Source organism: Marmota flaviventris, chromosome 2, assembly GCF_047511675.1.
Source record: "Marmota flaviventris isolate mMarFla1 chromosome 2, mMarFla1.hap1, whole genome shotgun sequence".
NCBI lineage: Eukaryota > Metazoa > Chordata > Mammalia > Rodentia > Sciuridae > Marmota > Marmota flaviventris.
The window spans coordinates 190569005-190593859 of NC_092499.1; the positions used below are offsets into that span (position 1 = coordinate 190569005).

The 24855-nt window shown below is 56.7% G+C and overlaps 1 long non-coding RNA gene across 1 annotated transcript; it reads left to right on the forward strand.

Annotated features, from left to right (window-relative positions):
- Positions 1 to 1509: 1509 nt before the first annotated feature.
- LOC139704599 (uncharacterized) lies at positions 1510 to 10246 on the forward strand. The gene is made up of 3 exons (XR_011706474.1): positions 1510 to 1584; positions 9383 to 9522; positions 10071 to 10246. It is a non-coding gene; the product is annotated as an uncharacterized lncRNA (long non-coding RNA).
- Positions 10247 to 24855: the final 14609 nt, after the last annotated feature.

Here is a 24855-nt window from a genome sequence, read left to right on the forward strand (position 1 = left end):
GAATCCACTTTAACATCATCCAGTGCATTTTTCATACAGACATGGTTTTTACCTGTGGAAATTTCTTGTGGGTTTGCTTTGTATTTTTCATGTGACTCCTTTATGGTCTTCTCCATCTTCTTGAACATATGGAATGTTGTTATATATTTTTTTTTCTAGTCTCAGCTGCTGAATATATCATCTGTCTCTTAATCTGCTCTTTTTCTCATTAGTTTCTGACTTTAAAAATCAGAATCATAATGTTTACTGTATTGCATGTGCTGGGTAGTTATGGATGCTTTTTATCCATGAGTTTTTTAGAAAAGCAATCAAGTTTCTTGGAAATGCTTTGATCCTTTAGCCTTTCTTGAGTGAGACCAGAATAGCAGAGTCTGGGTGGCAAGGTCCAGCCACAGAGGTGAGGCCCCCGAGGTCTCTGCCTGGGCTGCTGGCCACCACAGGGCTTTCCAACGCCACACCCAAGGCCCAGGAGTTGTTCCCGCGGCTTCTCTCTGGGGTTCCTCCTCTAGGCCTGGGTGATTTCTTCAGATTCATGGATGCAGCTGTATGTATTTGAAGACTTGGGAGGAGCTCTCTGTACAGTTCTGGAGTTTTCTCTCTGGGCAGCCCTCTCCTCTCTGGTACACTGCTGTTGCTCCAGCCACCTCGACCGACTTCCCTGAAGTTCCACTTTTGTTTTGTCCTCTTGGCTCCAGAGGCACCGTGCCCAGCGCTCCTTGGCAGGAGCCTGAGTCTCCCCAGCGCCCACCTTGCTCCTCTGGCCACTTCATTTCCTCGGGGACCCCTATGCTACGCAGCTTCTTTCCAAAGTCTGGAAATTACTGTTTCTAGCATTTTGTTTGGCAGTGGAGGAGGCCAGGAGACAGCCGGGAGGAGGCCAGTTGTTTGAGGCAGGAGCACAAGTTTGTTCCCTTTGCCGTCTTGGCTAGGAACGTTTTACTCCTGCCTTGTTCTCACTTCAGCCTTTGCCGCGTCTGGTCACGTGTGCGCTTCCTCTGGTTACACCTTTGTTTCTGTGATGATGTTTTTCTTTTATTTCCAGCTCTTTCCTGCGTCCTCCTCCACCCCCATCTCTGAGCGTCTCTGAGCCTAGTTGGCACCCTCTGTCTGTGTCTGACCCTGTTCCTAGTACCTTTGGGTTCATGTAGAGATCAGCCTCCGCCCATTCCTGTGGGACGCGTCTAGCCCTCAGGAGTTCACAGTTTGTCCCCTACTTTGGTGCAAAATTTCCATCTCTTTGTCCCTTCTGTCTTGGTCGCAAGGGGTGGCACTCCCTGTGGCTGCCCGGGAGCCTGCCAGTCTGGATTTGGGGGTTCACAGGGCTCTGCACTGCACCCCTCCAGCTGGGCCCAGGAGGCCTTGCATTTCCCCTGAGGGTGTCACGTGGGCCCGCGCCTCGGGCTGTTGGGGTGGCCTGCTGGCTTCCTGCCGCCCCTTGGTTGGTTTCAGTTCTCCTGTCTCGGCTGTGGCCCTGGCACTCCCTCCCTGGGGTAGGCGCTGGGCTGTGGTGGCCACCGGCCCCTTCCCACCTGCGCACACTGAGGGGCCTGGGGAGCACCTGTCTCCGTGTGGCACAGCGTTCTCGTGAGTGTTGCCCATGGGGTTTTGGTTCTGCTGTCCAGCTGCCATCCTGTGGGGTGTGGAGAGATCGAGAACCTGCGCCATCTGTTGGGAGCCCTGGAGGGGCTGGGCGAGTTTGGCTCTTTGGGGCCACCGGAGGGCACACGTGGCCCAGTAGCAGTAGGTGCAGCCAGTGCCTTCCTGAGACTCGCCACTCTTGGTGGCAGTAAGGGAGGCCTGAGTCACGTGGCTTTGTTAGTATGCGTTTGTTTGTTTTCTACAGAAAGTGCCTCCCGTTGTCTTCACTGGGGAGACGCTCTACCATGATGCCGGGATCCCCTCCTCGGCCATGAGTGGTCTCCTGAGTCACAGAACAGCGCTGTGCCTCAGAATTTTCCTGGAAGGGAATCATTTCATCCCATAATTAATTTTTCTAATCTTTTAGTGCATTTTAAGATATTTCCAAATTTTTACAATCATAAAAAAATGCAACGTTAGAAACCATTGCCCCAGACTTTAGCCTTCAGCTTTGTCCCATGGAGGTCTGGACACCAGGAATTCCCTGTGATGGGGCCCGGGAGGCAGTGGAGGAGGCCAGGAGGAGGCCAGGCCACGCCGAGCTGTCAGGGACCTTAAACAGCCTCTGGTCCCCTAGCCCATTTCACAGCTGGGGAAAATAAGGCTCAGGGAAGAGAAGCAGCATGTCAGCCTCCACAAAGCTCCTCCACAGTGTCAGTGTCAGCAACGCCTTTCCCGTCACCCGGTGTCCCTTGCTACTAAAGAGCGCTTGCCCTTGCTGCAAGGGGGCTGGGGGGTCCAACATTCTCTTCCCCTTGGGGACAGGGTGCCTTCTCCTCGACTTCCTGGGCACACACACCCACCCCATCCTAGGGCGGTCTGGACCCAGGGCCGGGCTGTCTGAGTTACTCTGGAGTTGAGCTGGCAAGACTGAGGTTGGCATAACATACAGCCAGGGCTGAGAACGGGAAAGGGGAAGGACCCTGGGGACACTTTTGTCTCAGCTCCTCTCTGTAGGTCTCAGCATAGCAAGCGTTATGAGGACCACTCTGGCTGCAGGTGGCCCCCAGGATGACTGCACATGTATTCCACAGCCCTGATGCTGCTTCCTGTTTCTAAACTCAGCCTGTCTGACGTCTGTCCACCTTTGTGCCTGATGGCTTCGGTACCTCCATTCCTTTGACAGCTGGTACATTGCTGAGCCAGGCTGCTCCACTGATGCTCGGCCCGTACTTCCTGCTAATTTCCAGCTCTGTCATTGCAGCAGTGAATGGTCCTGAACTTGCCTCTGTGAGACACGGCCTTGGGGCTTCCCATGGAGTCTTGGTCGTGTTCACACACTTAGGGTCACTAACGTGCTCTTGGGGATAACTGGTCCCTAAGCCACCAACAGCACACAAGGGCTGCCATCTCCACACCTCTGATGCTATGGGGTGTTAGGATCAGCGCCAAGGCCTCCAGTATGAACACGAGCCCCTCCCGGGGCTGTGGAGCTTCACCGCTGGTTGCCATCTCACCTGGGGCTCCACTCAGTCCTCGAGGCTCAACCAGGAGTTCCTGGGTTCCCTGAGACCCGCACGGTTGGTGTCTACACTGTGTTTCTTTTTCTCTTGATAATTTTGCAACAGTTTCCTATGTGTTTTCTTGATAATCCTTGTTGGTTAGAGATTGCAAATATTCTCTCAATCTGTCATTTATTGCTTTTGTGATGTTCTTAGTTGAGAAAAAATATTTAACTTTAATATGATCAAATCCAAGAAATTCCTTCTTCTTTTGCATACTATTTAAAACATTCCTTCTCTGCTCCAAAGCTGTGGTAGTGATAATTCTCCTGTACTTCATTCTCCTAGTTTTAAAGCCTTGCTTTGTTTGGAAGCTCTCTAATCCTTCACTAATTTGTAAGTAACACAAAATATAGATATGATTCTTAAAGTCTACCTATTGAGCCAAATTTCCAAACGTCATTTAGGGAATGATACCTTCCTTCTTCATTGATTTTTGATAACACCTCTTGAATCGGCTTCTGGACTTCTCATTTTTTTTTTCCGGCTGCTGAACCTATTAATTTCTAAGCCGTACCACACAGTGTAAATTATCATTTTGTAACATACCTCAAGTAGCATGGGGGTGGTTTTAGTTTTGCAAATTGCTTTAGCTATTTGTTCTTTGAGGTTCCTTTTGGCCCCATCTCGTTCCTGTCCCAAATCCTGCTGAGATTTTTGGTTGTGTTGTGTGGAATTTGCCCAAGCCCTTCCCTCCCACGCTACATCACCGGGTCCACTGGTGTGTTCCCTGATGGGGTTCTGGAATCTTCTCCACAAAGCTCCTCCACAGTGTCAGGGCCCCTTCTGGGCAGTTTGTTCCTTTTGTCTCTGGCACAGAGGGTCCTTGGCTTTCCTGGCTGCTTCTCCAGTGGGACAGGACCTTGTGGCTGCCCCTAGTGCGTGCAGCCTCCTGTGGGCTGGTATTCAGCAGGGCGCCAGTCCTCTCCACCCAGGAGGGCTTATCCAGGCCTCCCTGCTGGTTTGTGGCAGGACACGGAGAGCCTGGCAGGAGAGCTGGCCCTAGGAAGAAGGACTGGGCAGGAAGGATGCAGGCCCCTAAGCGTAGGTGCCTAGTCCTAAGAGGTGGTGTGGCAGCAAGCTCCGTGGCCATTTGAGCCTGGCTCCTTCCTGGATTCACCAGTAACCAGAAGTACAACCTAGTTTAGTCACTCAGCATCCTCTACCCGGTCTCCTGACCTGGGGAACTGGGACAGTAACTGTACCCGCCGACTCAGCTTGGGCCCAGATGAGCTGAGAGGACACTCCTTAAACCGGCCAAGGGCAGAACCGGGGATCTGAGTGTCTTGCTGCAGACTCTCAGGCTCGGCCACACCTTCACGTCTGTCTAAGCCCTGGAGATGTTCAGGGGCATCCACAGTCTTGCTTAATACAAGTGCCAGTTTGAGTAGAAAAGCATGAATGTTCACACAGGGCTACACGACTGAGCCCCCTACTCCTGAACTGTGATCATTCCCCATTTTCTTTGTTATTCTAAAACAAGGAATTTCAAACTCTCAGAGCCAGGAAGTCCAGTGCCAAACTCCACTAGTCTTTCCAAACCCAGAAAGTGAGTCACAGGAATTAAGCCCAGGAAGGCTCCCTGGTGCTGAGCTAGTGAACATTCAAAATTATGTCACCTAAAACAAAAGTAGCAACCAAATGTTCCCCCCTGCCTAGACCTCAATTGTTATGTCTGTGGTCAGTGAAGAAGGGGTTGCAGTCCATTCGCCCATCTGTCTGTCTGTTCAGTGTGTTTATTGAGCACCTACTTCATGCTGGTCACAGGGCTGGTGCTGGGGATGTGGGAGAAAAGGGCAGACCAGGGGGTCCCCTCTCACAGAGCTGGAAGATGGGAAGGAAGGGAGATGGTGAGGGTGTGGTAAGAGGGAGGGTACTGGGATGTGGGGAGGGCTCTCAGAGGAGGTGGCATCTCGGCTGACCCTGAAAGAGTGGAGGGATCTGGTCATGCCAGTATGAGGGTGTAGGCCAGGAAGGGGTTCTGAACGGCAGGCAGGATGCCTGGACCAGACAGGAAGTGGGGCTAAAGCACAGCCAGGTGTGGCACCGTATGGGAAGAGGAGAGGAGCGAAAGGTGCCCTTGGGGGCTGGCCCAGGGTTTGGTCTTCATCCTAAGAGCAAAGGGAGGCCGTGGAAAGAGACCCAGGGGAGAGGAGAACACGAGTCAGGTCTTTTGAAAAGCTCTACAGTGGATGGAAGATGGATTGGGAAGAGGGAATTAGGAAGAGTGATGTCAGCCAGGTGGAAGAGCGGTCCTTCTGAACAGGTGGCACTGGCCTGGCCCAGGGGGAGGGCTTGGTAGCCTTTACCTTGAACCCAATAAAGACTTTGTTGTTGTTTATTTGCGGGGCTGGGGATTGAACCGGGGGCCTCGCGCATGCCCGGCAAAGCCCTCTCCCACCGAGCCACATCCCCAGCCTTTTGGGATGGCCTTTAGAGGAAGAGGAGGTCCCTTGGTGTCAGCTGGGTGGACGTGGCAACTCTGCATCCCTCTGAAGCTCAGCTTCCCCTCTGCACAACTCAGGGCAGGAGAGAGACCTGTGATCTCCACATTTCCTCCCTCCCACCACCGTTCTGTCCACCCTGCTACCCCTGGGGGTGAAGGTGTCTCAGTCACCTGCTAGATGTTTGCTCAGAGAAGCTGCTCGGAGCTGGACTTGGTCAGCATTCAGGCTTCTCTTGAAAGTTGGTGTCCTCTCTGAAACGACATCATCCTAGGAGTTTTGAAAATGTGTTCACGAAACTTAAATTTTCTGACATTAAAGGAACAAACATCTTGTGGATTTTATTCCCCTTTAAATCTCTTAGTCACCAAATCATCTGAGGTGCCTTCATGAAGAGCCCTGAACACACCACCCCCACCCCCAGACACAGCCCTGCCATTCAGAAAGCCTGCAGTGAGAGGCAGAAGCCACACAGGGGTTTTGCCTGCACCGCTATCATGTTCATTGTGGAAATACTGCTTTTTAAGTGATTTGTATTTGGGGGGCAAGAAGAGCAGAGACACATCACGAGTTTCCACTGTGGCCTGCTGAGCCCGGTCCAGCAGGGTGCTTGGACCAGGAGCAGTAGCTGAAGGGCTGGGTGGATTCCAGCTGCCGCCCCCTCTGCCACGTGGAGCCCTGGCTACAAACCACCTTGCACCGGGTACTAAGTGGGTCCCTGTTGGTCCGGAATCTGAGAAGACCCAACCAAGTCAGACTGCCATGGGAGGTCATTAATGGTCCTTGCAATTTCTTCCTCACAGTCAAGCTGCAATGTCACAGCCCAGGCAGATGGTGGAGTGTGTTCCTTAAAGCTGGGGCCATGACTTGGGCGTCTCTGTGTCCCAGCCTTAGCACACGATCAGTGGGCTTCCTGTGTTCCATGAATGTGCAGACGGATGGATGTGTGCATGGGTGGCTGGCTTCTGGGTGCGTGTGATGGATGGGTGGGGAGGTGAATAGAGGCCTTGGGTGACGCCTGTGTTGATAGATGGGACGGTGCTGGCTGGATGTGTATGGGATGGATGGAGGGACGGGGGTGGATGGATGGGTGGGTGGGGGATGGACGGTGGGTTTGGTGCTGATAGCCTTTCTGCAAGAGAGATTCCTGGAATTTGTTGGCTCTTGCTAAGGCTTTTGAAGTGTGGCAGTGTGAGCCCTGGATAGAAAGAAGGCGATTTGCTGTATTCTAAATGGGCCAGGATAGGAGGAGGGTGGGGTAAAGGGGAGCTATGGTCAGTCTACGGGTGGCAGGTATTTTAATAAGTTATGGAATTAGTCGGCAACTTTAACGGTGAGGTTACTTTCCTCCAAAAGTCAGATCACTTACCTGGAAACCATTCAAGCTCCAGCCCCAATGGGCCCATTTCTGGCTGGAGCTATGGAGGGACCCCTCCACGATGACTTGGGCGGCCCCTGTCCCTGCAGGCCTCCCTGTTCTCCACGGTGCCATCTCCCTCCCTCCCTCATTCCTACTCCCAACAGATTGAGCCACCCCTGGAGTGGTGGCTCCTGGGTCTCGGGGCTCTGGGTCCATGTCGAATCCTCTCAGTCCCCATGAAACCTCAGGTGAGTCACTTTCCCTCCTCCTCCAAGGGATGGTCCCTCACTCTCACTGGTCCCCCCTCTTGCTCTACTGTGGGTCCCTCCTCTGGGACTTGGGTGGCTGGCCTTTTATTACGCATGCTGAGTGCTTTCCACAGGGGGCCTCTGAGCCCCTCCTGGGGTCTCCAGCATCGCCACCCCCACTGTAAGGGTAAAGCAGCCTTCTCGGTTCACGGCCCCAGCTGGGCAGGGGCAGAGCCAGGACCGAGCGGGCCTCGTGTCGCCGTCTCGCCCTGCTTCCCACCGTGTGGGAGGTGCCCAGCAGGATGCCTCCTCTGGGCTGTGCCTGGGACCAGGGCCTTCCTTGGTGCCACACCAGTGTGAGATCTCTGCACTGTGTCCTTCCTCTCTCGTCCACACTCCCACTACCTGGCTGCTAGGCAGTCTGCTCCCACCCAAAGGACCCAGTGGACATGGTAGCAGTGTGTCCTCGTGGAGGCCCGTGTTCCCAGCCTCCCTGGAGCCCCAGGGACTGACCAGCACATTGGATGCTTCAAAGGGCTTCCCAGGCAAACAGGTCCAGCTGACCATATTCCCAGGAGACAGTGTCTTTCCCACGGCCACACAGGCCCAGGAGTGGCCTGGCCACCAGCCAGCCTCTGAGGCTTTCCATCTGTGACCTTCCACTCCCTGGAGGCACTGGGGGCTGTAGGCAGAGTCCAGACTCAGGACTCAGGGGGACCTGGGTTTGGATCCCACACGTCTTTGCTTTGGGCGGCCATCTGGGCTGGCGGAGCCTCGCCTTCCTCATCTGGAGCCCAGGGCACCAAGGTGTGCCGCAGGGCCTTGCACAGGCCACGCCAGGGCCTCAACCAGCCTCCTTGGGGGAGGCCCCATGCCCCGTCGCCCTACGAGCCCTGGAGACGGCAGAGCTATTGGACTGGTTAGCTGGTCCTGAGCTCCCAAGCCAGCATCCAGCCACCTAGTGTGACTGCCAGGGCAGCAGGGACAGGAGCCCCCGCCCCTCCCCAGGCTGCTCTCTGGAGAGGGTCTGTGGGACCTGGGATCCCGCATGCGTAGATGGAGAGCAGTGCCCGTCCTCAGCATCAAGGTCCCAGAAGAAGTCCACATGCACAGAGAGCTCCCCAAGCCCATGACGGGCAACTACTGACCAGAGAGATAAGTTACACAAAGTGCTTCTCAAAGCCATTAAATTATAAAATAAAATAAGTAGGTAAAATTCCACCCAAGTCCCAGATTGGTTGAAGACCTGGAAACAGGGTTCTCCAGGTCACCAGAGCAGCAGAGCCCTGCACCAGGCATTCCTCTCTGGGGTATTGGTGGGGCCACCAGGTCACGGGCAGTGGTCCTGAAACAGAAGGCCACTAGCCACTTGGGCTGATTCTACGTTAGTGGGTTGAATAGAAGACTATTCCTCCAAGAACACCTTGCCCACATGTTTCAATCAATAGATTCCATAGAGGACACGTAAAGCGGGGTGTTTCTGAAGGCCTCTTTGTGGACATGGGTTGGGGTTCTCAGAGTGTGTGAGTGTGCGAGCGTCTGTGGAAAGATCCTACGTAACTCCAGGAATTGGCTCCCGTGACTCTGGAGGCAGAGGAGGCCTGAGGCCTGCCCTCTGCAGATTGGAGGCCAGGAGAGCTGGCGGAGCAGTTCTGCCCACAAAGGCCTGAGGACCAGGGGAGTGGGGGTGTAAGTCCCAGTCCAAACTCTGACGCCCAACAACCAGGACATCTGATCCCCAGTGGAAGGGGAAATGGGTGTCCCAACTCCAGGAGAGGGATACTGGCTCAGCAGCTTGATGCTGCCCCTTTCACTGGTGAGAATGGGTCTTCTCTAATCTGTGTACAATTCAAATGCAAATCTTTGCTGGACACACTCACAGACACACTCAGGAAGACTGCTTCACCACCCCTGTGGGCAACCTTTACCCTAGTCAAGGGAACCAAATTACAGTCAGGTCTGTCACTCACACCAAAGACAATCTGAAATGTTCTGAAACCTTACAGCCGATCTAAGAAAGAAACTCAGCTGAGGCTCCCAGATTTGAATGTGGCCCTAAAAATTGCATGCCCTTCCTGATACAGAGGTGGGGAAATTTGAACAAAACCCCCATGAACAGCCAAAAAAATTAAGCAGATTTCCGCCAGCTGCCATAGAGGCTACGCTAGACATCTTTCTCTTCTGCTCCAGGGAAGGGTGGCACGAACTGCCAGATGAAGGGATAACGTGTGGACTTCGAAAGGCCAGGGGGGCAAGCCTCACGGTGCTGTCCTGACGGGGACACGGCCACTCCCACCCCGGGTTCGTGAAGTTGTTGATTTCCAAATACGGTGAGGCCTTTTCTTGGTCAAACAAATATTTCAAATTTTAAACCAGAAGATAAGGTAAATAACTGTGGCAGCCGGGGGCTGTCTGGTCTCCTCATGGGATTCGCCAGCTGCCCGCCCCCGGGGGAGGCACGCATGGGACTGTGTTTTCTGTGTCCTGAACAAATCCCGCTGATGGCCATGAGCACCTTCCCCAGAATACTCCAGCCCAGGCCACGTGAGCTGTTGCTGGGGTTCCTGGTGCAGCCCTGCCATTCCCGGGGCTGCCCTCTGGGGTGCTCAAGGGCCAGCATGGCTGATAGCGCTGGTTCTTCTTCCCGGGTGACAGGGCAATGGGGTAGGAGGCCTCTCTGAGGGAAAGAGTCATCCACCAGAGGCCTGGGACTCTGGGACTCCTCTAAAGATGGGACCCAGAACTCCTCAGACTTTAAAAAGAAGGTGGGAGCCCTTTTGGTAATTTCTGAATGATATTAATTAATGCACTGGGTAAGTGATTGCCATGTGTCAAACTGGCAGGTCCGTGGTCCCCAGTCATTCACTTACTCATCTAGGTGTCACAGTGGAGACATCTGTATCTGTGATTCAAGTCCACAACAAGCTGACTTGAAGGAATGGAAACTGTCCTAGGTGACCTGGGTGGGCCTGGCCCAATCAGGTGGAGACCTTAAGAGAGAGCAGAGGCTCCCTGAAGAAGAAGGAAGGTGCCTGTGGACGCAGCCTCGGCCATGCCAAGACCAGCCTGGGCCTGCCCCGTGGGTGCAGGACCCTCGCACCAGACCCCACAGTTGCCTAAGCAACTCTTTGTGGTAAAACCTGAATACAGACCTCCTGCTCTGCTTCTTGGGTTGACCCCAACTCATCCAGTAAGAAAAGTGTTTTCACTGATCTTTTGAGCTGTGTTCTGCAAATTTCATCTCATTGATAATTTTGAAACTACTGAGACCCCTGCCCCAGCTTCTCCAACCCTGGGGTTTTCCTGCCCCCGCAGGGGGGTGGGTGGACTGTCCCTTTACATGGCCAGCACTCTCCTTATTCAGGGGCGGGGCCATTGCTGATGTTCAGAGGGCCTCCCTGACCAGCGGCTACAGGAGCCCTCCCTACCGTCATAGCCTGGTGCTGGCCTAGGCCTTCTCCTGTGCTGTCCTGGTGATACCCCAGCTCCCTGTCGCTCACAAAACCACAGAGTTGGTGGCTGAAGGATTAAGGGGATGGCCCAGAGGCTGGACAGGCCAGATACTGAGGCACACGGCCGCCTGGCTTCTGGACTCAGAGGTGGGAAGCACAGGGTGTCCCTGCCCGGCCACCAGGCTCCCGTCTTCCTCCTGCCCACGTGGTTCCTGAGGAAAAGTTGTAGGTTGCCGCGGGCACACCTCTGGTTCTTATGTGGACATCTAACTCCATGTTGAAACGGCTGGAAACGGCAGGAGGGAGTCCTGCCAGCCCACAAATGCTTCAGTGAACTTGAACCTGGCTCCTGCCCGGGCTCAGAGGGGGTGGAGTTCAGTCTGCAGAAGGTTAGGGCCGGGGCCAAGCCACGCCTGAGCCCAGGCAAAGGTGGGCTGTGTGCGTTCCTCGACCCTGGAGGGTTCCCGACAACCCTCCTGGTGTCACTCCACGCGAGACCACAGCCCCAGGACAGTGCAGATGCTCTTTGGAGCTTCACGTGTGTCCACGTGGAGGACCTGATCCTCCCCACAGCGTGGGCCCCATTCCCAGGTGCAGATGGGACCCTGAGGCTCAGAGAGGGGCGTGTCTTTGTCCAGGGCCAGCGGAAAGGACAGCAGCACAGCCCTTCAGATTCCATGGGGACAGGGAGAGGAGTGTGTGACCCCACTGTGCACAGTGAGGGCTTTGTGGGGCACCCTGGGAGGGCCACACACCCTGCCTCTGCAGTGCCCACGGCTTGTGCCCGAGCGGCCTGAAGCTGCGGCTCTGGAGGGACAGCCAACGCCGCCTCAGCCCTGGGCTCCAGCATCCACTGGGGAGGGGCTTCTCTCCGGCCACTGGCCCACAGTGCAAGGGGTCTCTGGGCACACCTGCAGGGCACGGCCAGCTGTGGGATGCCCTGCCCACCCCGCACCCCTGAGTTTCAGTCCACCAGGGGAGCCTCTGGGAGCCCGGGCCTCCCCAGTACTACACACAGGGAGGGAGCTGTCCCCACCTCCCTGAGCCTACTGTGCCTGGGCCTAGGGAGGGGCCGCGGGGGCAGAGGGGAGGCTGGGCCTCCACCTCTGTGAGTAGCCGGCTTGCTGCAGGGGCCGCAGGACTGTCCATTGCTGAGGAGTGACCAGACAAGTCGTGGTCAATGCCTGAGTTCTCTTCTGGACCTGGGCAAGTCCCTGTCCCCATGGACAGGTGTTGAAGGACAGGGTCAGGACAAAAATCAAGCCCTGGCTCCATATTTGGCATGTTTGAGGCGCCCAGCTTCAGGTGGGGGGCCCGGGAGACGGCCGGGCACTCCTGCCCTGCAGTGTGGACTGGAGCCTCATCTGGGCGATCTGAGAGGGGTCCCAGGCCTGAGGTGGGTGCCTCTTTCTGTCTGTCTCACTTCCTCCCTGTCGCTGAAGCTGTGTGCTGAGGTTTCCGCCCATCTCCTCCTCCTCCTCCTTTCCTCCCTGGCCTCCATGCTTACTGAGCACCTACTATGCGCTGGGCCTTATGCTGGGGTCGGGGAAGCCTTTGTACTGCAAATGCCCCTCCTTGGGTGGGCACTGCTCCAGATGTTAGGGGTCCGAGGGTGACCTGGGCAGCCCAGCCAGGAGCCAGCTGAGGGCGATGCTGGGGTGGGGACAGGAAGAAGGACAGGCCTGGGGAAGACTGATGAAGGCATGTCTCCTGTCAAACTCAGAACAGTGAGAGCAGACCACAGTGACCAGAGGGCCAGCAGGAAGACGCAGGCCACGAGTGAGGGCTCTGGCTTCACTGGGTGCAGTGGGAAGCTCCGGGGTCTGGTCAGGAGGTGGTGACAGCCGGCAGGTGGCCACACAGTGCTGTCCAGGTACAGTGTCTCCTCAAGGAAGCCGGTGAGCCACCCTGCCTGTGGGACTTGCCCAGCCCCTCCTGGGGCAGAGGATGTTGTCATGTCTCCCTCTGGGGTGGCCTCTGGAGGGGACCACCCGTGTGACCTCCCATTGACCTGTCTTCTGCCCGGCCCGGGCTGCCAGGCCCTCTGAATGGCCAAGTGGTGAACTCATCGGTACCTCCTGCAGGGCTGCTGTCTGAGCGTGTCTGCTGCTTAATCAAGAGACAAGGACTCTGTGTTCCAGGGCTGGGCTCGCCAACATCCTTGATGAGTAACTGGGACCATCAAGGGACCGGGAAGTGGCCACAATGCCGCTATTGTGCTGTGGCTCTAGAGCCTGAGTGCCCGGCTGCGGGCAGGCCTGGCTGGCAGCCACAGCTGCTGGCCCAATGCGGTCGGCCCATCAGTCACCCCCGCAGGAGGCCAGGGAAGGTCCAGCTGCCCCCCAGACGCCACCTCCGGGAGCCCAGGGCGCAGGACAAAACAGCTCTTTTTGTCTACCGCAACAAAGCGCCCTTTTTGCAGCAGCCGGGTGAGGGCGGAGGAGGGCGCTGGGGGCATCTGTCCCCGCGACCGCTCCTCCCTGTGTGGTGCGGTCAGCAAGAGCCTCCCAGCAGGCTGGCTGCAGACCTGGCTGGCCAAGTCACCAACTGCCGCCTCCCATGGGCTGTGGTCACCTGGACAGTCTGGGGCCGGGGGCTGGAGCACGACCCTCCCTGGAGGTGTGGCTGAGCTGCCCAGCACTGCCCAGCGCTGACCCAGCGACCATTTAACCTCCTCTCAGGGTTCCCAGAGCAAAGACAAAAGCGTCCCTGTGTATAATTAACCGTCGACTCCATCCTAGACGTGGGGACATTGTCACAGTCTCGCCAGCCCCGGAAGGACAGGCAAATTGCCCTGTTTTCCTCTGGGACCAGAACACTGGAAGTTCCCGCCGGCCACCAAGGGCCACGTGATGAAGCTTCAGGCCTCGGTGGAGTGGCCAAACGCAACAGTGCCTAAGGGCCACCACTTACGAGACGTTTAGACAGGCGAAACTCACCGATGGTTCCAGAATTCATGACCCAGTGTCCCGTGGGTGGCACATAGGGAGGCCCAGGTGGGCACAGTCCACGGTGGGGGTGACATTCTGTTCCTATGTCCATGAGCTGGTGATATGGGTCTGCTCAGTTTAAGAAATTTACTGAGCTGACGTTCATGATGTCAGCAGGTTTTTATGAACTGTTAATTTTCAATAAGGAAGGGGTCTACTAAAGATGTAAGATGGACAAATGAGACAGATCACAGGAAAACACGCTAAAAGATGACGTCCTGAACAACACAGCCAAAGAGAAAACCCATGAACGACCTGGAGCACAATATTCCTCCAAGAGCCTGTCCTTGGTAGTTGTTGATCACGCACACACGCAACTCCAGGCCGAGGGTTTCCACCGCAGAGCGGTTGAGCGGAGCTGGGCACGTGCCCGAGGGCTCAGGCCTGCAGGGAAGAGGATCCCGTCACTAAGATTAGGGACTCGGGAAATAATCCGTGTGGTGAAAAGGTTCATAAAACAGTATTAAATGATTGTGACAGTTCATTTTTTTAAAAAAATATGCCTGTTTCCTTGGTTTTTGTGTAAGGAAAAATAACTGGATAGAAATACACCATAAGAGCCGTTATCTCCGGATGATGGAATTGCAGGTTACAAGATGATTTTTGTGGCCTTGTGAATGCCTGGCTGTGGACTGCTGCTGCAATGCGTGGAAGGTCTGTTTGAAGTAAGGTGACTCTATTATTAGTTTGGCACCCAGCACGCGCCCGGCAGAGAGTGAATTTTCTGTAGCTGGGTCTGGAATGTGGGAACAGTTGACCTCTAGGGTGCAGTCAGTGCCGTGGAGAAGATGGGAGCAGTTGAAATGTCCTATCTGATGGGGGTGAGGGACATTTTCACAGAGAATATGGGGACAGCAGTGGCGGCCCAAGTGCTGTGGGGAGGGCCGATGGTGAGGTTTGGTGGGTGGAAACGAGGGACACCTGCCGTTGGCCAGAGAGAGCAGAGCAGTGCGGCAGGCCCGCGGGGTCGGGGTTGGGCTCTGCACGCCTTCCCCCCTTTCCAGACTCTGGGAGACTCAGAGCAGCGAGGACTCATCAAGTGTCAGTGCTCTCTGCTCACATTCAGTAAAGTGGTGGCGGAGGTTGAGGCCATGCCGGCCGGCAGAGGCTCATGGAGTCAACTGCTAGACTTGGGGACCGTCCCAGATGCTTCCTACAATGGGACAGCCTGCCTCCAGGAGAGGGGCATCGGCACCAGGGAGATGGTGGCAATCAGGGGACCTCCCTCCTTCAGTCCTGACATTATCCATACTGCTCACAAGGTAACTACAGCCCTCAAAATAATAATAATAATAATAATAATAATAATAATAATAATAATAAAATAATGATAATAATAATAATAATAAACAATAATTTTAGCACGTGCTGCTGGCAGGAGTGAGTATAGAGAGGTCCCGGCTTGGGTCCTCTTGCAGCCTGGCCAGGGAAGCTCTGTGCAGGTGGGCAAGGCTCCAGGTGGAGACCCCTTCCAGCCTGCACCCGGGTTTTGTGGGCGCCCAGTCCAAATGCCACCTGCGCAGGGACCCACTTCCACCTGCCGCAGCCTCCATGGTGGGAGATGCTGCCCCCCATTTTCCAAGCCTCTGGCACTTGCTTCCCCACCTGCCTGTGGACTCATCTGGTCCTGCAGGAGTAGGGTGAGGTGGGGGCTGCCCATGATCTTGCGCCTGTCACCGCCACCTGCTGAGCTCCCTGGTTTGGGATCCTGGGACACTGGAGGACACATGGTGCCTGTGCTGTGGGTGAATGTGCCCCATTAACCACCTGGGGAAGTTCCCATTTGGGGGACCTTCAGACAGGGTGGCTTCCTTCAAAGTGCCACCCAGAGAAGGAGGCGGCTGAGACCTCAGCAGCTCCCTCCTCCCGCCCCCCTGCTCCCTGACCTCCTCTCTCCTCCCCTCCGAGGGAACCCCGGCTGCCCCTTCTCCAGCTGGAGCCCAGGCCCGAGGAGCAGTTCCCCCACCTGGTGCTGTGACATCTACTCGTCCAAGGAGGAGCCCTCCTTGCCAGGCCCCGCCTGCCCTGCCATCAGGACACCTGTTCTCCGGGGCCTGGCACGTTCTCCCCTCTGTCCCGATTCCTCCCCATGGCTGCTCTGGCCCAGGCTGTTCTCACTCTTCCTTTGGGGAAAATGTCCAACACACTCCTTTCCATGCCTCTCAAGTTCACTAATAATATTCTGAGAACATTGGCTGAGCACCTACTTTGTGCCCACCTTCCATGAGATGAACGATTTTCTTAGGTCCCAGCCCCAAGAACCTGACTCCCAGCACCTTCTAGATCTCTCTTCCAGGCTTACACAGAGCCCACTGCATACCTACCAGGAGCTCGGTACTCTGTCCTCTTCCTTTAGTAACTGACCACTTATTGGCTCCTGGCCCCTGCTGACCGCTTCCGCAGAGGGAGCCTGTCTGCACCTTCTCTCCTCCTCCACTTCCTCCTCCCACCCGGCTCCATTCTCCAGGAAAGTTTCATTTTCCAAATTGATGAACAGATGCCATTATCACCTCTGATGGGGGCTCAGGAGACCCCCTGGAGACCTCTGGCAGCAGCGACGGAATCGTAATCACCCCGTTTCCTCCGCAGCCTGGGGCGCCGGGGCTCATTCGTCCGAGCAGGGCTTCTGGAAGTTTTAGGATGGGGAAGGCGTATCATGGACTTTCTACTCCCACCTTTCACTAAGGCAGCTGCTAACTGCCCACCTCCAAGCTGTGACCCACCTAGGAGTGGATGCGGGGCCGCGGGATGCTTGGATGGGCCCCAGGGGACCACGGCAGGGTGGCACCTCTGCCCTGTGGTTATCCACGCTGCACTGGGATGGGAGTCGCTTGCGTGACCATGGAAGCCCTCACCAGGCTCTAGGAAGGGCTGCTTTCCCCAAGCAGGGGGCCTCTGAGAATGGCTGTCCCCAGGGACAGGAAGACCAGGGGCTTTCCCCGCCCAGCACCCACCAAACTTGGGACAGGAAAGTCCCACCTTGAGCTGCACTCGGTCCAGACATGCTGGCTGCAAGCAACTCCTGCCCCCGGGGCAGCAGGACTCTCCTTTGCCCTGGCAGGACCATCTGGAGGGAGCCAGCTCCAGGAAGTCCCTGCCCAGTGACTTCTGGGGAGGGCAATGGCCACTCTCCTACTTGAGACAGCCAGTGCCAAGCAGGTGCCCAGCCTGCCTCACTTCCAGCCCCACCTCTGTGGACAGCAGCACCTGTAGAACCACCTGTTCACTGCCCATGTCACCAGCCCACCAGTGGCCAGCCCCAGCAGGCGCCTTACTGGACAGTGTGTCCAGGGTGGCTGAAGATGGGCCTTAGCACATTGCAGAATGGACTCCCACCCGCTGCTTCCAGCTGTGTGATCTTGGGCATGTCAGTAAACCTCTCTGTCCTTTTGGTTCTTGGTTTACAAAGCGGTGATCCTGATGGAAACCAGCCCTTGGGCTTAATCCAGGGTTAAATGGGTTAAATAAGGTAACTGACATGAGGCCGCTCGAGGAAGGTGCGCAGGCCTCGTGAAGTGATCTGAGACCCATCTCAATGCCCCCACTTTCCTCCTTCCTCTGTCACTGCCTTGACTCAAGCGGCCACCTGCTCCAGGGGCCCAACCTCCAGTGTGGCTCCTGGCTTCCTCTTCAAAGGACCCCGTACCCTGCCTAGGACGGCTGGCACAGAGGGCACCCCAGGGCAACAGTACCCCTTCTACACACTTACGGGAACAGGCGTGGCACCCCTGAGAACTGGGGGAAGACGTGCCCACCACTGTGAGGAGCCCCCTGCCCCGCATGGCCCTGGGAGGACTTCTGAAGCCCTGGAGCCCCGTGCTAACACGGGCGGAGCCTCGTCCCCAGCTGCTGGCATCTGGCTGACCTTGGCCCTCAGGCAGTTTCCTGGAGGGGTCTCTGGAGAGGAGCTTCACAGTGACCATCTGTCTGTCTGTCTGCCTGTCGCTAGTGGGGGCCTTGGAAACCACGTGGAGCTTCTCCTCGTGAACTCGAGACCCAGTGGAGTCCCGTGTAACTACGATCGGCACCAGGTCCAGACCCCTCCCTCCTGCCGAGGCACTGGTGTCACACATCTGTGCTCTGGGGGCCCCACAGCCCGGCACCCCCAGCCCCTGCGCTGGTCTGTGGTCCCTGGAGGGAGTGCTGGAGTGGGGACTCCGCTCCTTGTTTGTCTTCTTAGCTGTGTCGGGTGATGCCAAATCATCCTGGCACCCAGCCTCGGAGCAAGGCCACACTCAAATGGCCGGCAGAGGGGCCAGGTGACGTGAGAAGCAGGTTGGGTCTTTGCTGAGGCTCTCGAGAGGACCAGGGAGCGTCCCTGAGACCCTCTGTCCCAGCCGCTCTGGCCCTGTTCCCACTCACAGTCACCCGGAGGAGTCCTGGACTGACCCCACCCAGCCCAGTCCCATGGGAGCTGGGTCCTGGGCACAGCATTTGGTAAAGCTCCTGGTGACCCCGGTGCACAGCCTGGGAGCCCCCTGCCCAGCTGGCTCCCTCGCCCCCTGCTGCTCCTGCCTGCCCTCCTCACGCTAGTCCTGCTTGTAGATCAAGCCTGCGGTGCGTCCCTGCAGACGAGGAGAGGGACGGGCAGGGGGCATGGGGGTCACTATTGCCCAGGACCTGCCAGGCACGTGGGAGACCAGGGAGGCAGAGTATTGAGGAGGGGAAGAAAGGGCCAGAGCTTCAAGAGAGGCCGGGAAGGCAGCTGCCAGGAAAGGCGCTAGAGAACAAGAAGGTGGCGGCCGCTGGCCGAGGACCACGCCTCGGCTGGACTCTGTTCTGAACTGGTGCTGTGGCCCCCCTGCTCAGGCGGACAGGCCTGTGCACAAACCACATCCTACAGTCAGTGAGGTTTGTGACCTTTCACTCAAGGTCACACAGCTGCTGAGGGGCACCAGTGGGATGTTAGGCAGCCTGGGAGGGGACCCTAGGGCACCTGAGAAGGTGCTGCCCAGGCTGAGCCTTGAAGGACGTACATTCTGGAACGTTCCCTCCCGCTCAGTCGGGCTGCCTTCTGGGCTGTGTCTGGATCAGCAGGCGAGGGGGACAGGGAGGAAAATTGGGCACACAGCCCAGGGTGATGTTCCACAGACGCGACTTGAACAAGGGAAGACGTGCAAAACTGGGTTAACAGAACAAAAGAAAGGGGAAATTGCTGGCACATGCAACTTCAGTTTGGTGGCCTTCAGGCACAGTTGGACCAAGGGGTATTTGGAAACAGCAGGACTTACTCTCCCCTCAACATCTCGCGCATCTCTCCTAGTTGGCTTCATTACCAGGTAGTCAGTTCCCAGTGACGGCAGAGTGGGCTTCCGATGCCTTCACAGCTAGTAAGCTCAGAGAAGAGATCATAATCCTTTGTTTCCTACAGAATCTGAATCGGTTTTCAAAAAGACTCTGATTGGCCCTGATTAGGTCACCTGACCAGGCCTTATCCAATCACTGATATCGCAAGGCCTGGACTATTCAGATTGGCCAGAGGGGGTCACACACCCAACCTGGCAAAAGTCTTAGGGCCACGAGTTTGCAAAGACCTCCAGATGGGGGGAAAATCCACAGGAACATGAACACCGAGGGGGTCCCTGAGCCCAGCCCCTGACATGGAGGAATAGCCTGGGTGGGCAGCAGTACCCCCTCCCAAGGATGGGCACCTGTCCACCTGCATCCAGAAATGCCTCTCTGGAGGGTCCTTGCCAGGTCCACCCCTGACCTCTCTAGCCCCAGCAGGCCTGGGCGTCCAGCACACCATGGCCAGGAGGCGGGCAGGTCAGGAGGACAGAGACAGGCGAAGTCTGTACCATTAGAAAACCAACACGCACGACCGATTGATCCCACAGAATTAATGGATCTGTAGGAAAAAGAAAAAGACAGGCTGATGCGACCCTTGAAAATGAAATGGAATTAATTGACTATGGAACTGAACACCATGAAGTTAAAATAATTTAATAGGCAGCTCAGGTGGTCTTGCCTGGCTTTCTGCTGAGTGTGTGTGGGCAGGGGGAAACTGACATGCAGGACTTCTGATAAATGGAGGGAGGCGGGTAGAGGGGGACAGTCGTGACTTGGCCAGATGCTGGGGGACTCAGAGACGGGTCAGGAGCCTGGGCCAGGAACCTAGGGCAGGAAGCCTCCGATCTGCACTCAGAGGGACTTGCCCTCCTCCCAGGGTCTGCTGGTAAGTGAGGTCAGCAGGGACCACTAGCATCCAGGGCACTAGCATTTCAGGCACAGGCCTGGAATCCACCACTCGGGAGGCTGCCGCAGGAGGATCAAAGGTTTAGGGCCAGCAGCAGCAGCTTAGCCAGGCCCTGAGCAACTTAGTGAGACTGTGTCTCAAAATCAAGTTTAAAGAAGGGGCCTGGGGACTGGCTGGCGTGGAGGTCTCCTGAGCTCAGTCCCCAGCAGGCGCACACCAATAGCCTCAGGGCTCTTGGCTCCCGGAAGGACCGAGGGGAGCCTCGTGCTCTCTGAATGACAGCTTCCTCAATTTTTTAAACAAAGTGGTAGAAAGAAGACAGCATGGGCCAACGTTTGCTAGGTGAGATGAATTTAGGGAAATTGCACAGAAGCCATTTTTTAAAGAATTTAATAATGATGTGTTCATTGTCACCGTTTCCTTCTCTTTTGGTCTCCAATCTTCTAAGTACAGCCCGGCACCGTGGGTGAGTCATGGATCCCACAGGGTTGGCATCTGGGAACCCGGCCGGGGTCCCTGGGATGGACAGGTGTGGTCAGGACAGCTGTGGGCCTGTGCAGGCAAGAGCCCTGCGTCCCCATGTGTTCTTCTGGGACACTCTGCAGACTTGCCGTGTCCTTGATGACAGGTCACTCTGAGTCCTGCTCAAACTCCCTTAACACCTCTTGACAGCTGCCAGATGCCTTCAGAGGGCTCCTTCAGCAGGTGGCCAGTGGCTCTCCGCCTCTCTCTGCAGGGTGTCTTTGCTCCCTTCCTTCTGGAAGGCAGCCTGCCCTTCCCTCAGGGTAAGCTGCAGTGGCTTGGACCCTGGCCCCGGCCACTGGCTTCTGTTTAAGGGAGGAGGAAGGACAGCCTCTGCCTACCTTCCCACGGGGCCATGTGGCCCCAGGGAGCAGGGCGGCCTCCTGCACGGCTGTCCTGGCCGCGGCCCCAGCAGCCGCCTCCACGGTGGGAGGCCTTTCCGCCCCAGCGCTGTCTAGACAGCCGTTGTGCCAGCCTGCAGCCGGGGCTGCGTGTGCCCACGTGCCTGTGTTCACCCCCCCTGGAATGTCTGCGGCAGCCGCCACTGAAGAAATGTAGGTCACCCAGTGAGGCGGGCGGTCACGACCGGGCCTGGCGGCACACACGTATCGAGGTCACGCGGTCTGGGAGCAGAAGGGGCCTGTGCGTGAGGGGCAGACGGGCCAGCTCCTTCCTGCGGCTCTTTCTTCAGCACATTCGCTGGGCGACTCACATCTGGGCCTAAGGCATGTGGCTCTCTTGTCATAAAGCAAGAACGAGCACCTACTGTGCGTCTTGCCCTGACCCTTTCCTGAGCCGGGTGGTCTCTCGGGCCCCTCAGCAGCCCTGGGCAAAGGGTCCTGTCAGTACATCGGCCCAGCATGTGGTCTCCACTCACTTTACAGCTGGGGAAACTGAGGCGTGGAAAAGCCTCCCAGCTGTTGAGAAGAATAAATAACAAGGGTCTGTTAGGACCCAGCGGGTCTCAGCTGCTCTCTGCATGGTGGGTAACGGGGCTGCTCCCCTCCAGCAGCCCCAGGGTGTTCCCATTTCATAGATGGCACAAAGGGGATGACCATGAAGCAAGTGTGTTCAAACCTGGAGTCAGGCTGCGGGCAGAGCTCTCAAACCTGAGCCTCTGGCCACCAGTTAAACTCCCCAGGCTGGGTTGGCGTTGGTCCTTGGTTTGGAGAAACCACCTGGATCTACAAGGCTATGGAGTAGAGAGAGCAGGGCTTGTGCCCCAGCAAAGACGCCTTGGTGAGAAAGAGTTCAATGTGTCCACAAAGGCAGCCCCAGGGTGAGTCTCTGGGAGCCAGAACCCCGGGCAGGACATCTCCCGCCCAGGTTGACATCTCCTATCAGCACAACCCTCTGCTGCTCTTCACCCCTGTTAAAAAAGTCATCTAATCTCAGACTTTTCCATCCGTGGAATAATAGACCGCGTGCAGGCCTGGGTGTGCACCTGGCAGCAATGACTGCGTAAGCATTTATAAGCTGGGGTTACAAGTAACAGGGTCTAAGAAACTAAAAGAAATACAAGGAAATGGCCCTTTGATCCTGGCCTCCTGGGGGCCGGGGAGACCCCACCCCCAACAGCTTACTATACAAATGTTAAAAATGCACAGAACTGAAGCCAGATATTCGCTGCCTGGGTTTGCTGGGCTGGTGTCATCTCCTCTCTGGTCCCTGTCCGTGGCAGGTCCCATTTTAAGAGGACACTATTGCCTGAGGGTGGCTGTCCTCATAGGAAAGGTAGGCATTCTGGCCACCGAGCAGGGCTTGGCCCTGACATTTGCAGGTGTGTTTGTTAGAATATGATGTTCTCAACAGCAGGCTGCGGCCAGTTGGCCGTGGTTCTTTCCCCTTTCTCAGGTTGTGTCTGCTTCTGCCTCAAACAGCAGCCAGCAGCCTTGGTCCTGAGGTGGCCGAGGCCCAGCCCTGTGCCCAGTGCCCCACAGCCCTGAGCTCGGTCCTGCAGCCACACGGAGCCTATTATCATCCTCCCTGTTTTCCACGGGGAGACGCTGAGGCCCAGGGAAGCTAGAGGGGGTGGCCGGGAGGCGGTGGACCTGCAGGCCCAGCTGCAGCACAAGCCGAGGGACTGCGCCTCGGATCCAGTGCTCGCTGTGTCGGCAGAGCAAAGGCGAGGGCTTCCAGCTGGGGGTGCGCACTCTGTGGGGAAACTGGGGCTTGGAAATAGATGGGCCACCCCCTCTGGCCTGGTGTTCATGTTCCTGTGGATTTCCCCCCACCTGGAGGTCTTTGCAAGCACCTGGCCCTAAGACTTTTGCCAGGTTGGGCATGAGTCCCAGCAGCAGAGAGCTGGCCTGCACAGCCGCTGCACCTTGCGTGGATCCCCGCAGCGCCCTGAGGGACTGCAGCAGTGTCAGTCACCTGTCACTCTAACAGGCACCTGAGATGATCGATTACACGGAGGGAGGGTTTGTTTTGGAGGTTCCTGTTTAGGGTCAGACAGGCCGTGGCTTCCGGGCCTCTCCTGGTGGGGACGGCTGGCAACGGCAGGATCTGTGTAGTGGAGCAGAACTGCTCACCTCACCCAGGAACCGAAGAGAGAGGAAGAACCTGGGGTGCCACAGTCACTTTAAGGGCAAGCCCCAAATGACCTGAAGACCTCCCTCTGTGCCCATCTCTTAAAGGTTCCACTGTCTCCCCAGAGACACGTGGGGTCCAAATCCTGCCCAAGTGGACTGGTCTTTGGGAATATTCCAGGTCCACACTAGCAGGCTGCCAGTTTGCGCCCCGTAAGCTCTCCAACTCTGCCTCAATCCAACGAGCCACCTGGGCCCAAGAGTTAGAGGTGTTTTTTCCCAACCTTCATATGCCAGTTATACGTGTAATGTTAACTCACAATTCAACTGAATTATCACGTAAACTGAGAAATTGTGAATGCGAAAAAAGAGAGCAGTCAAATACTTTGGGACGACTTGATAAATATGAGTGGCTGAAAAATTTGCTGAAGAATTAGGGGACAGATTGCTACCAAGACTTAAAAATACATGAACAATGAAAGGCATCTGCACGCGGATCTCTTCATGAATGTCCTTCCGTTTTCACTCCACTTGAAAAGATGAGAACAATGAGGGCTAGGGAAAGTAAGATGGCCGCGGAACGTCCATCAGTACAAACACAAGGCCGGGGTGCTCCGGAGGTGGCGAGGACCCTGGGCCACTAGACCCTTGGCTTTGATGATGTTGGTTTTAGCGCTGTGGCTGCCACAAAGGTTCAGGGAATCTGCACATGCAGGAGCTTGGCTTGGCCATGGGTTCCAGCTCCAGCATCATCAAGCAGGACCAGGCCCATCAGTGGGCAGCACCCCAGCTGGTCATGGAGGCGGTGCTGGTGAAGGCCAGCAGAAGGTTCAAAGGCCCTGGGTCAGCTATTGGCCCAGAAAGGGACAGGCGGGAGCACCTTTCCCTTCCTGGTGGGGACTCCCAAGCTGGGCCCGACCTCCTCTGTTCCCGGGACTGTCCCAGCCCAGGGGGCACGTGTCTCATTCCTGGGCAAAATGCCCACGACCCTGGGAAGGTACCTACGAAGCCCAGCAAATGCACTTATGGCCCCTCAGGGACCCCAGTGTTTGGCGTCCCCGGGAAGCCAGGCAGCAGAACCCGGGAGAGGAGAAGGGAGGCCCTGGAGACAGAGGCCGAGGCGCTGCTCCCAGGCCATGTTGACAAGAGGAGTCCACTGCCTCGGGGATTAATTAATGATGGCAGTCTCATTAACCGTTGTCTGACCTCGGGGCGGGCAGCGTGGGCCAGGGTCATTAACGATGATGCGTGTGGATCGTTAGAGAGACAATCATCTTCCTGCAGCCGCAGCTCTAACTGAAAACTCCCTGGGCCTCTGGTCTGCATTGTTCCTGGCACATAAACAAGGAGAGGGCTGTGGCGGGAGGGCGTCTGGGCAGCGTGAGAGAGGGCCTGCCAGCTGCAGGTGTGGCCTGTGACGGCTGCCCCGGAGGGCTGCGGAAAGGTCCCCGAGGGGGAGTGGGGACTGAGAGAGGCTGCTGGCTCTCACACCAGTGCCCTGGCTCTTAAAGTAGGACAGCCACGCCTGTGAGTGTCCACCTGTGCCCTGCCCCAAGCTGAGTGCTGCCCGTGTCATCCTCCAGGAGGCTGGAGGTTCTGGGAGGTCCCTCTTTTCTGGGTGGGCAACCTCAGGCTGCAGGACAGGCCCAAGAGGAGGGGGACCAAGGGCTGCAGGGCTGAGGTGGATCAGAGAGGCTGACTGACTGTAACAGTGGTTCTGATAAGCAGCCCTGGTCTGCCCAGGGTTGGCATCCAGTGCCCAGGGCACACTAAGTAACTAAGCCCCCAGCATCCCCTGAAGATGGCAGCGTGTGCATCTCCACTGGGCAGAGGAAGATGCTGAGGGGCAAGCTCCCCTCATCCATGGACTTCAATACTTGCTCCCCACAAAAGCTGAATGCTCTCTGTGCTCTTCCAAGCAGCGGAGGCAGTGGGGTTGCTGGTGGGGCATCGGCCTGTGGGCCAGGCAGAC